This window comes from Triticum aestivum, chromosome 3B (assembly GCF_018294505.1).
Source record: "Triticum aestivum cultivar Chinese Spring chromosome 3B, IWGSC CS RefSeq v2.1, whole genome shotgun sequence".
In the NCBI taxonomy this organism is placed as follows: domain Eukaryota; kingdom Viridiplantae; phylum Streptophyta; class Magnoliopsida; order Poales; family Poaceae; genus Triticum; species Triticum aestivum.
Genome location: NC_057801.1, coordinates 278,583,637 through 278,598,026, shown reverse-complemented (window position 1 = coordinate 278,598,026; position 14,390 = coordinate 278,583,637).

Genomic DNA, 14,390 nt, shown 5'->3' with positions numbered 1-14,390 from the left:
AAGCCCTCCGTGATCGATTCAGTCTAACCTGGAACCTTGTAGCTTACTTTGGCATATTGGGATCAACTATCTTAGCAGTCGTTACCCATGCTACCACTAAGGTGCAACATGGTCACACAATCTACCACGATCGGACCGTCACCATCTACCCAGGTATTCCATTTTATCATTGTTGTGTGTTAGAGTAGTAGAGTAGTACTTGTGAGTTATTTTCTTTTCTTGACTAGGACATGTTTACTGCACTAGTAGTACAATTTGGTATTATATTTTTTTAACCTTCTCGCCTTCTCTTTCATTGTTGTACTGCTTACTAGTACTAGTAGGAGTACTTGTTACTTTGGAGGAAGCGTATAGCTAGCTAGGCCCTTGAAGACTTGAACCCACTACCTCCCACCATTTTTGTTTTTCCATGTCTTACTATCTCATCCATGTAGCCAAGAGTGGCTATATATAATAAGCCGGTTATTTTACTATCTCTATACCGGAGTAGTACTAGTTGCTGCACAGTATTACTGACCGCCATATTTGAGCACAACATTATTATGCATGGACATTGACTATGTACGTCACCATGTGTCCAGATCTGAGATGCCGCGTGTACCAGATGAACGACGCCGATTTCGACCCCCGTGATGCTACATGGGTGCCGAGGAACACTCTTGGAGAGTAATCACTTTTCATTACTTACATATATTCACAGCGCTACCGTTCACAATTTACCATACTCCACTTACACGTCGTAGATGGGCTACATGTCCTCCTCTAGGTTCTAGTCCCAGGTGTTCTTCACGGATGGCACGATCCATAGCGGTGGGCAACAGGAATCATTGTTGCAGCTTTCTAGGCCAGTTCCACATGATGGAGACTCATCCAAGCTGAAGCGGCATAAATCAGGGATAGCGTGTCCTAGCATGTCGGTCATCTGGCGGTACGCACTGAAGACACAACCATGCTTCATGAACGTCAGGCCTTCGGTGTCGTGCACGGAAGGTGGCATCCGCTTCACAATGGGGTAGCTGTCCCCGATGAACTTGTGTGGTTGTTGCACGGGCTCCAACATGCTCTTTGAGAAAAAAGGTGGCACAACTTTGGATATAGGTGATGTGGCGGCATCATATAGTAGCATCGTTCGCTATAGTTGTAGAACTCCTACTAGGATGACAATTCCTGTAAAACCTTGTGCTTGGCTCTTTGCCTCTTTGGGAGGCTCAACAGTTCATACTCGTGTGAACCTTGCACTTGGCTCTTCGCCTCTTCGAAAGGTCCAACAATGATGATACTACAGTACAATATGCTTATGGCAATCTGACACCGAATGAACTGCTGCATGTCCACCGCGAGGACGAGGGCGGTGGCGAGGGAGAGGGAGAGGGCGCTTTAGTCAAAACCCTCTCCTCGTCCTGCGAGCCACCGCGCACGTGGGCGATGGAGAGGGTGTAGGCATATGTAGTACTCCCTCCGTCCAGAAATACTTGTCTTCAAACTGGATAAAAGGGGATGCATCTAGACGTATTTTAGTTCTAGATACATCTCTTTTTATCCATTTTGATGACAAGTATTTTCGGACGGAGGGAGGAAGCAAGCTTCTCCTCGTCCTGTGAGCCACCGCACGTGGGCGAGGGAGAGGGCGTAGTAAGCAAGCTTCTCCTCGTTCGGTGAGTTGACGGGACACATCAAAGCAATACTAGTCCATAGTGCATCCTTTCCGGTTAATATGGCTTAATTTGAAACCAGAAAATACACTGGCGGTCAACGTATGTAACAATACGCTCATTACGGTCACTACATAGTGGTGTGTTGATTATACGGTCACTAGCTCACCGTAGAGCACTGTATTGCACCCTACTGACCAGCCACATAGTCCGACATGGCACTTTGTTGACTGGTTAAATTGACACCTGGTTTCTGGGTCCCACCTATCAGTTGGTAGAGCAAAGAAATAAGTTAAACAAAACTTTACGCAGGCGCGACAGGAGTCCAACCCTTGTGCGTGAACCACCCTGCCTGTGTATGAGTGCATGCACGGGTACTCTCCCTCGGTCCATGAAAAACTGTACATCTAGCATAAGAAAACTTCCCAACAAAGAGTGTACATCTACACTTCAAATGCACTTAGCCTTTAATCTAATCAATATTGATTGAGTAATGCACCAACTTGTGCTCTAGCTATAGGCTACATGTCTATCCTTAATTACAGCATGCAACAACCGTCATTTAATCTTCTTCTCTCAATGGTCGCATGCGCACATAAATCTGCTACTTTTGAGTGTTAATTATGCCATGAAGTTCCGGTTCCTCTTGGTCAATGTGTAAATCTCTATATGTATAGTCTTTCACGGACGGAGGGAGTAGGTTGAGCACTTGAGCGTGAGCATGGGTGTTGCGTCATGTGTTGTGTGCCGCATGGATGCGTGAGTGTTGCGTGCGTTCATGTGTACGTGTGAGTGTTGCATGTTGCATGCATGCATGAGGCTTTTACACCCTCCCATTGACATGTTCATATTTCAAGCTTCATTAAAACGTTGCATGCAAGAATTAAGAGAAAACTCACCAATGCGTGTAAAAGTTCTGGTCATTTGTTGCTCACACATGCATTCCAATTAATACGTTCGTAAACACAATTTTCTTGAGGAAAACGATCCCATTCTTGAGTACTTTCGAAAAAATATATTCTTTGGGCACTCATCATTTACTACTGCCTTGGTTGATGATTTTATTATTGACCTGTATATAAACCTCCGTCCTGGTTTAATGGCCCCCTTCGTACTTAGTGTAAAATTTTGACCGTCAATTTAACTAACAAAGTGTCAATGCATGTCATAAAAAACTATACCATTAAAAACTATGTTCAAATACGAATCTAGTGATATGATTTTTGGTGAAATGCATTAATATTTTATTAGTTAAATAGATGGTCAAAATTTGACACAAAATACTACTAGTACTCCTACATTATTTGCGTCGGGTGCCTTGGCCAATGTTTCATCTTGTTGGACAGGATGAGAGTAGAGGCATAGGGATACTGTAGATAGGAATTCTTGGCGATCCATTATTCCCCATCTCGGTCAAAGAGAACTATTCAACTAGTCTTCATAGTGAAGTGACAATACACGCTGCAGCCGATGAGACACTAAATTAATAAGCTGAATCAGCATTACCCAGTACTGCCATCATGTTTGCCAGTGGCACGCTTCCGCAAATACGCCTACGCACCTCTCTTTTCCATTAACTGACATATGGGCCCTCTTGAGGTAGACCCACATGTCATCGGCTTAACTATTTACACTCCGAAGGACGGTACATCCTGGTAGTAGTACTAGTAGAATTAAGATTTAATGCACTTTCTTCCGCGTTTTTCCCTCTTCTTCCTCCTCTCTTTTCTTCCTCCTCTCTTCCCCATTGTCGGTCGCACACCATTTCCCCCTGCTCACAGCTCGCCCGCTCGTGCCATCTTCCTTGGTAGCTCGCGCATACCATATCCCCCCCCCCCCCGCTCACTGCTCAGCCACACACGCCATCTTCTTCGCTCGCCCACCTGAATCCACTTCCCCGCTCACTCGCAGGCACCGAAAACCCCAATCACTAAGCGCCCTAAAAAACCCTATGGCATAACTAACTGACACGTGCAGCCGCAATTGGAATTCCCTCCCCGATGTTCTCTTCTTGGAGCAGATATGTAATCTATGGACCTGCTCAACATCGTGCATCTGGCCGCATGCTCGGTGTCTTTGTACCGTCTACTCATCTGCAACCGGCTGGCCCTTTTCAAGACACCCTGCTTGCTGATGCCCGATCCTCGCAGGTGGCCTAGACACCGACTTGACGATCCTACTGAGGTTGCCGTGGTGCCCCTCGACATGCTACCACTCCCCGTCACCCTCTCCTTCATGCGCAACCACTACTGGGCGGGCATGAAGGCCAACTGGATCGTCCTCGTCCACCAGTCTGGTAGTCCGTGGCATCTCGTGGATATCTACACCCAGCAAGAGATCACCCTACCATCGTTGGATACCGCCGCCGTCGAGCCCCGCGGCCCGCCGGACACTCCTACCTACTACGCACGAGACGCGTCGAGCTTTTGGTGCGACCTCCGTTTGCTGAAGGTTGTAATCTGCGAAGTGCCCACACCATCAGAAGACTACATGGATTACAAGCTCATTGCCTTGTTCGACATGGGATTAGTCTATCTGGAATCGGGTCGCTATACATGGTTATGGCTCATCATCAATCCTGTGGAGCCTACATTTCTGTCTGATGCTATAGTGCATGATGGCATCGTTTACGCGGTCGACGCACAGATTGGCTGCCTATACTGGTGGAATCTTTCGTCGTGTAATTGTTCTATCTCATCTCATCTTTACCTTATGAATACGACTGCCTGTTGATTGTTAGAATTTTAGAATAGATAGTATGTCTATAACCACATCATTGCTATATGTTCCTCTCATTTCCTCGATTTTTATGACCACACATGTTATTGTTAGAGTTGGTATGAGAACAATTTGCACCTAATGATTGTTAGAATAGATATTATGAGTACAACCTCATGATTGCTATATGTTACTCTCATTTCCAAGATTTTTATAACCACGCATGTTATTGTTTAGAGTTGATATGAGAATAGTAGTAACTGCTATGGTAGAATATGAGTAGGCCCTGTCATAGCTATTTTCCTCTCATTTTTACATGGTGTTTGAACCATGACATATTGCTAGAATATGAAAGTCATTGGCTTAATTTTTTTAACTTGGGGTATGATTATGACCACGACATTGCAATTCTCTATCTATGATATGTGTCACTGTTATAATAATCTTAATTCCACACATACTCTGAACATGATTGTATACTTTTGTCCTTTTGGTCTCCAATTTGATTTGTTGCAGCAGACGCAAATGCGCTGGCCTTCATGATTCCAGGACCTGGAATCATACCAGTCGATGGCGGGTGGTTTATCGCCCGTTCAGCTGACGACGGTCATTTGATGCTCATTCGCACGTACTGAATTGAACAAACCATTACATCAAACCACATGGAGTACAATGCATGGGGCATTCATAACTGTGATGGCTATGGCTGCTTCGTGTTCGAGAAAGATCCCAGCTTTGTTGGGCTAGGCATATTTAACTGGAGGCGGGTTTACAGCCTCGACAACCACTCCATGTTCCTTGGGCTCAATTATCCTATCATCCAACCAATCATCGATCATATTATCGGTGATGATTACCGTGCTATACAACTTCCATTCACCAGGGGGAACTGTGTTTACACATCATATTATGGGTTTCATGGATCACCATGTCCAGAGGTTCGTCGACACAGCTTGTTGCCAGATAATCTTTAGTGTGTGAAAGGCATAAAGCTTCCATGCGATGGATGGCTTTTGCAAACCCGACATGCGGTGATGTGGTTCATGCCAACAGCAAATATGCACAACTTGATTCCTACTGGTATCTAGACTGGGCCATTTTTTGAGTAAAAGAGGGGGGCTCCCACTCCGATTTCATTAACGAAACCACCATGAATCCAGGTCCAGACCAGAACAGCCCTACCCAACTACTAAAGCCCATGTATCCTGCTGCTGTAGCATGACCCTCTTTTGTTGGATATTATGTACTGTTGTTAGTTTGAAGCACTCTGGTTTGAAGGATAGATACCTTTCTGGGATCAAGTGCATCCTAACTCACCCGCGTAGGATGTACTGATAATGATGATGGAGATGATGTGTAGAAGACATATATATATATATATATATATATATATATATATATATATATATATATATATATATATATATATATATATATATATATATATGGGTTGGTACACCTAGGAGTACATACTCCTAGGCCACGTTTCTTTCTTTGGATCTCCAACGATGCATCGGGTGCTCCTTTAATTTATTAAATATTATTTGTTAATTAGATTTTGAAAAGTCATTCCTTACTAATAGGGATGATAAGGCACCTATAGTTTAAAATCCCAACTGAAAGTTGGGTGAAGCAGTCCCGGCCACAACAAACACACAAAATGAGATTATCTAAAAAATTCATGCAGATGAGATGCGGCCACGGCCGCCGGCCGCCGACCGCCTGTTAACGACCAAGGGCGACATGTAGCCAATGGACGAGGCCCGCGGTGGTTATATGATGAAGACAAGATCCATCGATCAACGATGGCTCTGGACACGCCGGAGAAAAGATTAGTTGGTCGTCAGTTCCGCGGACGATGGAGACGATATGGCATTCACGTGTGGTCTTCGCCGAGATGACATGCCTGGTATGAACCTGAGTTTTCATGCATGTGATTTTCTGATCATAGTGATGAAACTGGTGGATTGCCTAGCTGTACATTAATTAAAGGGTGTGTTCTCATCGGAATTGATCACGTGCTCGGCTAATTTCTGTGCACACATGCATGATGAGATTATCTTATATGTTGTACTGATTACTTATATCCTATACATGATACATCTACAGTCTACGGACAATTTTAATCAGATTGCACCACTGGCCGGCCGGCTCTTCTTCGAGCAAGTCACACTTAATTGATCAGGTTTTCCGAGCAGCTTCAACTACACTAGTACGTGACGCAGGGGACTCCAACTTCGACCACACTGTGATCCCGATGCAAAAGAATCGATCCATGCATCATGGAAGACGGCCAGACGCACACAGTTTAATTTATCAGTTATTTTTGCCGACGTTTGAGTCTTGTAATCTTTTATTTTCTTAAAGTGAAAAATATGTGTGTTCAAAACAGAATATACTTCTTATTTTCTCGATGTGGTACATTTCTTTTTAGTTTATGTTTTTTGAATGAATTATACTTCTCTTTAGAATAAGTATAACACAACAAAGGGTATATACTTCCCCAGAAAAAAGCAGAATATACTTACCTAAAGAAAACGGTATATGCTCCACCACGAAGAAGTTACATGTGGTCCATGGTGAAAATTTCGTACATGAAAATCTATATTATATACTTGTTCAAACATATGGGCAGTATATTTCTAGAAACAAGTATATACTCACAAAAAATGTAGCATATACTCGTGAAAAAATGGAGCATATACTCCTTCTAATCATATACTAAAAAAGTGGTATATACTCCATCAAAACGAAGTGGTAAATATGTGTCATAAATATGAAGTACTTCATTCCAAATATGTGTAATATACTACATCACAAAATCAAAATGTTACACTCTGTTACAAAAATATTATATGACTTCCTAATATACCACATGTATACACTAGTTTTCTTATGGCTATATATACTACGTGGAGCATGTGCCTTACAGCTTTAACTGACATCCGGTTTTCAAAAGACGGGAGTACTACAAATATCCATCCTTGATAATAGGATCAAACATCTGCATGCATACCGTGGCTGTTGCATGCAGCGGCTTGCTTTTTTATTGGTTAGTTCGTTAGCAATTGGATATACCCAACCCAAAGACCCGTTAAGGAGTGGGAGTATGTACTTCTGGGAGTACGAAAGATGAGTTACATGTATATATATAGGGCTGAACTATTTTGTTACTAGTAACAGAATAATATTTTGTTACACTCGGCCCTATAAGGAGGCGATCCGTGAAAATCCGCCCCGCACGACCACCCCGCAACCCGTCCAACCCCACGCCCCCACCCTTCCTCCTGAGCGCCGCCACCCCTCTAGGCCACCGCGTCGCCGGCCCTCTCCCCCACTGCGTCGCTGGCCCTCTGCCCCACCGCGCCGCCGGCCCTCTCCTCCACCGCGCCACCGACCCTCCCCCCACCGTGCTGCCGACCCTCTCTCCCACCGCGCCGCCGACCGTCTGCCCCACAGAGGATTAGTTCAAGTCCTCGCGCGAGCCACCGCCGGCCACCTTCCTTCGGGGAGCAACCGCCGGCCGCCTTCCTCGCGCGAGCCATCGTCGGCCGCCTTCCTCCGGCGAGCAACCGCCAGCCGCCTTCCTCCCGTGAGCCACCGCTGGCTACCTTCCTCCGCCGTGTCTGCCTTAGCATGCCGCGCCGTGTCTCCACTACCACCTCTGGTCACACACTGCCCCATTCATGGCTAGCTCTCGTACGTAACCTGCAAGTTCAACATTTGCACTCTATGCAGTTCTTGTAGTACAAATGTCTCTCTCCCCCCACGCCATCCTCTGCACCCCTCGCTCGCGCCACGGCCACAGGTTCACTCCCGTGCGCCATCCTCGGCTGCCGTACCATGGCCTGCGCTCAGCTGCTGCGGGTGGAGCCGCTGGGTCGAGGAACTTTGCCTCGACAGTACGATAACACACTCTGCTGCCGGTGGCGAGAAGAGCTGCGCGCAGGCCACCCGGTGTCCACCATCGACCCGTCTCAGTCATCTCCCTCTCATCCTCTCTCTCTCTGGTCTATGTTTGTGTGAGCAGGGAGTGGGAGGAGATAGAGCAGGGGAGTGGGAGGCCCTTCCATGGCAAATTTGTCAGCATCTTCCGTGGAGATTGCGACCTCTCTTGATTTTTGCTTGCGGATTTCTCCTCTGGATCTGTCCAGTGTAGCTCCTGCATAGCGGTGTCCTTCTTTCTAGTGTTCCTCTTTCGATGTTGATGCATGTGTTTAATAACCCCACTGATACGAATTATAAAAACAAGATTCAGTACAAGAAAAATGGGTCGTTAAGTTCAATTCTGAATTATAGGTGTGTAAACACATCCTGCTTACACGGAACTAATTAACTATGATAACCATGTTCAGAATTCTACAAATCCCAAAACTATGCATAGTTAGGATTGCGACTATTTTGTTTCTTACTATTGATTCCATTTTTATGAGAAGGTATTAAATTGGTACATGTAGTTGGAGATCTCAATATACTGTAATGTGTTTTTTTTTTGCATAGTACCTTGAAATTATGTTAGCGATTCTGAATTGAGATTGTGCTTGAAACTGAAAATGATTCTGTAACTTCTCAAACCTCATGGACTTGATCCTTAAAATACTTCCAGAACGAATTGATTCTTGTTTCTTTCATGATCAGTTCAGCAAAAAAAATTAGTTCAGTCCAATTTCAAAATTCTCATTTTAGTTTAGTCAAAGTTTCTTATTTTAGTTCAGTATAATATCCAAGTTTATTTCAGTTCAATTCTTATTTTAGTTTTAGTTTATTTCAATTCTTATTTTAGTCAATCTGTAGTCTATGGATTTTATTTGGCCTAGATTGCTAGATGTACTAACTGATGGGAAGTACATGCCGGGAACATGCGGTCGTACATCCTGCTCGAATCTCTCCTACCCAGCTCCTCACGGTGAAAATCTGCAGCCTCATGTCCGCACTTCCAATTTATTTCGAAGTGAACTAATGCTGCTCTTGATTCAGGCATGGGGAGAAGGCAGAAAAGTAAGTGTGTGTTCGTTGTAAATTCTCTTTCCCCTCTTACATTTCATTTATGTTCAGGATACAATGTGCATGATGGAAAATTTGTGTACGGTGAAGTGCATGTTTCGATGTTGGGCAAGTTCAGAAAATAGAACTTGAGAAGTTAAAAAACCCGACCAACTGGAGAGTTTGCTGGAAACAAATCCTTTATTGGGTGCCCTCTCTCTCAACCGTAGGATGTAGCTAGTACTCTCTCAAGTCATAGGCTGCGATTGCTACTTCTTTGTACTTGTAATTTGTTATTTCTTTGGAACTAGATGTGACAGACGGATGCAAGAGGCAAAGTGTCCTATTTGTTAGATGTTCAGTACAGATTTTTCTCTAAGAAAAAAGCAGCAGGAGGCAACAGTTTTGAATGTGCTAGTTATAAGTCACTTAGTTGTTAGATGGTCATTCCAGATTTTTGTAGATGCAACAACTAGTTTCTTTTCTTGTGGTAGTTGAACTGGTCTTGGTTCAGATATTTCTCTAAGAAAAAAGTAGCAAGAGGCGGCAGTATTGAATGATCTTTGTTAGATGTTCTGTAAATATTATGGAATTTTCTGTGGGACACACCTGAACTGAAGTTGTTACCCACTAAAAGAAACTTCAACTTGTTTGAACATATACTGGTTAGGGTAATTATCATTACTATAACTCTCTGCTATCCCATTTGCATACCCTATAATCAATGAACGATGTACGCATACTTCTAAATTGTCTTGTCAGCGTGGCCGAGTTAGCTTCAACATGTGTAGTTTAGTCGCCATATATGTTATGCATCCACAGTTAGTTGACCACAACTTGTACAACTAAATGCCACCTCTGGTTTCAGGTTTCTTCGTTGTTGTAAGGCTTGTGAAATATCTTACCACTGAGGTTGTGGTGCCTTTTTCTTTCAGCAAAAATTCAGGTTGGGAAGCTTATTTCTTCCAAAGTGATTGTTTGGGTACTACAAGCTCCCACAGAGTGGAAGCGGTTGTTACAACAGGTTTGAAGTAGATATTACAAAAGGTTTGATTTTTCGAGACCATGTACAAAAACAGTAGCAGTTCTAGTACTTATGCAGTCGTCTGCCTTTTCTTAACTTTGTTTGATTTTTTCGTGAAATATATAAAAGCCAGTAGCAATACTATTACTTATTTTACAACAGGTCATTGACTAAAACTATATCAGTTTAGCACATGTACTTACAAAAACAAATCAACAGGTTTGTAGGTTTTTTCAACTCATCTTGTTGGCTTTTGTGGTTCATATTGCAGGCTTGTAGTATTAGATTCTCATGTGTGTTTCAGTATTAGGGAGAAGTAAAACCATTCATTTATTGTATATTTTTATTATTACTGTAGTATTATGGAGTATGTGATCAGCTCATGCAGTATATACTATGCACAAAATGTCTGTACGGTACTTTACATACAAAAAAACTTGCTTTCTCTAGACCATGCAAGCTTCCTCAAAGGAGCTCATGTCGAACGAGTGCTTTACATACAAATTAGCACAATGTTGGGCCATTAGCTTAATTTCCAGGCGCACACGACATCTCTGGTCGCGTGGCCGGCACCATTATCTTAAATATTTGTTTCTGAACTAAGTTTCTTAATGTATTTTGTTCACAAAATTTTAGTGAAAATTTTACTTCATGTTACTCGTGATCTCGCAACTGTATGCTCACCTGTATCTCTCATTGCTTATTGTTACATTAATTTCCGTGGTAAGAAAGGTTTACATTAAAAGTAACATCATATAGGAAAAATGCTTCTATTCTAACACATTCTTTTGGAAAAAAAGAGCACTAGTACTGATGAGTCGTACTGACAAGGATGCCATTTACAATTCTGATGATTCTTACTGACAAGGACATAATTATTGTGCAAATAAAAAAACAAATGTTTTATAAAGAAATGTGCTTGAAGTTCAATTACTATGGTCTAAAAAATTCAATTACATTGCTAGTGCATTCAAAATTGCTAATTTTTTAAAAATGAAGTTCTTGTTTTAGGATTATGTAAGTTCAAAATTATTGTATGATGTGTGTGCCATAGTTATCTAAATTTCAATTCTGACTAATATTCCATTATAGTACTACTGCATATTCACTTCTGATTGCTTCTTGCTGCTGCTATTTTTATCATGATTTTGTGTGTCCACCCAGGAGTGTTTTGGTTTCTGTAGGTCAACTTCCCGACAACAGAAGCATGTACCGCCAGTACATGTATTACTACTGCGAAGGTTCAAAAATCAGAACTCAACAAGTTCAACGTTGATGGTACTGTGCACATGCGCTAAGCCGTTCTACGCCGCAGCTCGGGAGGCGCTAGCTTTTCCCCCCCTCCCCCCTCCCGGATGTTCATCTCCTTATCTTGTGTATATCCAGTTCAACATCTGATGGTTCTTCAGGTCACCTTAGTGTGCATTCTCTGTTCATCTTGCAGGTGAAGGAGCTCCTCTTGGGTTCATCTTGCAGGTTTCGTTCAAACTTGGCCACCTAGGCCGTTCAACAACACCACCAGAGCCCATTCAGTTGGTGGTGTTCCTGCAGCTGCAGATGTGGTGCTGACAGTACTAGGCGTTGGTTGTGTTTGATCAAATGCCTAGGAGCACCAATGATTTACACATGGAATCCGGATGATTCTGTTTCTTCATCCCCCAAGTACTTCAATGGTGGCTCCTTCCCGGCTGGCTCAATCACTACTAGATTTAGGTGGGTGTAGGTGTGGGTTTTCAGGAGCATGGACGGATACGGGGAAGCTGGCACCGCTCTTGTGTTATTTTTTTCCAGCAATTGTGAAATTAATACACTTTTTAATGTGTAAGTTTATCTGCTCACACTTGTTCGTGTGAATGCCAAATAGCTTGAGAATAGCAACCAGTTCGAGCTTAGCTGAGAAGATTAAGAATCGTTGTGTAAGGCTATGTGGACACAACCTTGAGATAATGCATGTTGCTTTATTCAAATAGAGACAGTGTTGTTGATTTTATTCAAAGGAAACTGAACCAAAACAGTTACTAGAACTCTTATTTCTCAATGACCCTTTCTTAATTGTTGGCTAATTCTTGCAGGTCTGGTTCACAAAAACTAGTGGTTCATCTTGCTAATTATTCAAAATTACTTCTAAACACTTGAGAATTTGAGAAATTAAGGAACCAAGTTCATGTCGCCATGCACCGCCTCCACATTCCCCAGCGGCCGCCACCGCCATGCGCCACCCCCACATCCTGTTGCAAAATGGTAAAGTTCAAGTGGTAAAATGAGAGAAGTCCAGAATATCGTCACAAAACAATGTTGAGTTCAAAAATAAAACAGGAAATTTTTACCGAAAATACAGCGTAAAGTCTAGTATATGAAAACACGCTTAGTACAAAACTATACATACATCCGTTCAAGTACTCTTTTTCCCAAACATATATTCGTCTGTTCTACAAAGGAAAAATGGTTTAATTAAAAATATTGATCAGTACAAGTTAAAAATGGTGCTCCGTTCGGAATAAAAGAAATGACAGAAATTCAAAATTTAAAAGTTCAAGCAAAAGGAAACCCCATGCAATTCAAATGGTAAAAGTACAAGTCATAACATAAGAGAAGTCCAGAACATCGTTGTAGAAAAATGTTTAGTTCAAAAAAAAGAATAAAAAATATTTTATTTTTGAAAAAAAATATCATTCACTTCGATGATATAAATCATGCAAGTACAGGGCCAACGATACTTAACATTCAGTTCAACAATATAAACCATGCAAGTTCAGGGCTAGGATAGAGTAAACCGTTGAAAATTTATGAGAAAAAAATTACCCAAAAAACAGAGCAAAGTCTAGTTAGTGAAAACACGCTTAGTACAAACCCATGCAAGCATCAGCACAAGTACCTTTTTTGGAACCATTTAAAATTGCTCTACAAAAAATAGCTCAGTACAAACATACACACATATCAGTACGACTACTCTGTTTTTTAGACGAGAAAACAACAGGATCCATCATGCCGTATTCAAGATTACTCTTAAATAGTTGCGAAGTAGAGAAAACGTCCAACATGATTAAGTTTCGCATTTTCGATAGCTATCCAACGGTATATTATTTGCCCCATTTCGACAAACTTTTTAAAAAAACCGCGTTCAAAACCAATTTTAACCGTATTTGAATTCGTATTTAAACCGTAGGGAATTAGAAAAAACTTTCTATACGCAAAAGTTGCGTATTTTCCATAGCTTTCCAACGCCGTATCATTTGCGTCAATCCGACAAACCATTTGCAAAAAACAGTGAAAAAACATTTCGCCCAGAATTTCACCATTTTTCAAATTACTTTTAAATCATATAGAATTTGAAAAAATAGTAGATATATGGAAGATGCGTATTTTCACAAGCTTTCCAACGCCATCTCATTTGCTCAATTTCGACAAACCGTTTGAAAATTAAGTCCAAAATACAATTCGCGTTTTCGGTTTTGAAAAAAAACGTTTTTTTCAAAACTGCTCTTAAATCATAATTGTTTTGCAAAAACAAATTCTAAGATTGTAATGTGGATGTCAAAATATTTCCAACGATATATTACACGCTCCGTTTCGACAAAATAATATTCAAAAAAATTTAAACTAAAGAAGACGATTTTTAATAGCAACAGAAAGCATTAGTTCAACCGCTCGAATTTCATCAGTTTAACCGTTTGAATTCATCAGTTCAAGTAGGGTAAAAGAATATTAATATTCTGTTACCCGTAACAGAATAGTCCAGATGTGTGTGTGTGTGAATATATATATATATATATATATATATATATATATATAGATTAGGCTAAGAAGTGCGTACTTGTTGGTGAAAGTGTTATCCAATGGGAATTATATTTTGTATTACTCATGTAGCCTACAAAGTCTGTTGCACAGCCTTGTAACTTCACTCCATTTCTAAATTTGTACTAGTCCTCTATACCATATATTGCGCTACTCGTACTACTACCTCCCTCCTGGTTTATTGGTCCCCTTCGTAATTTGTGTCAAATTTTGACCAT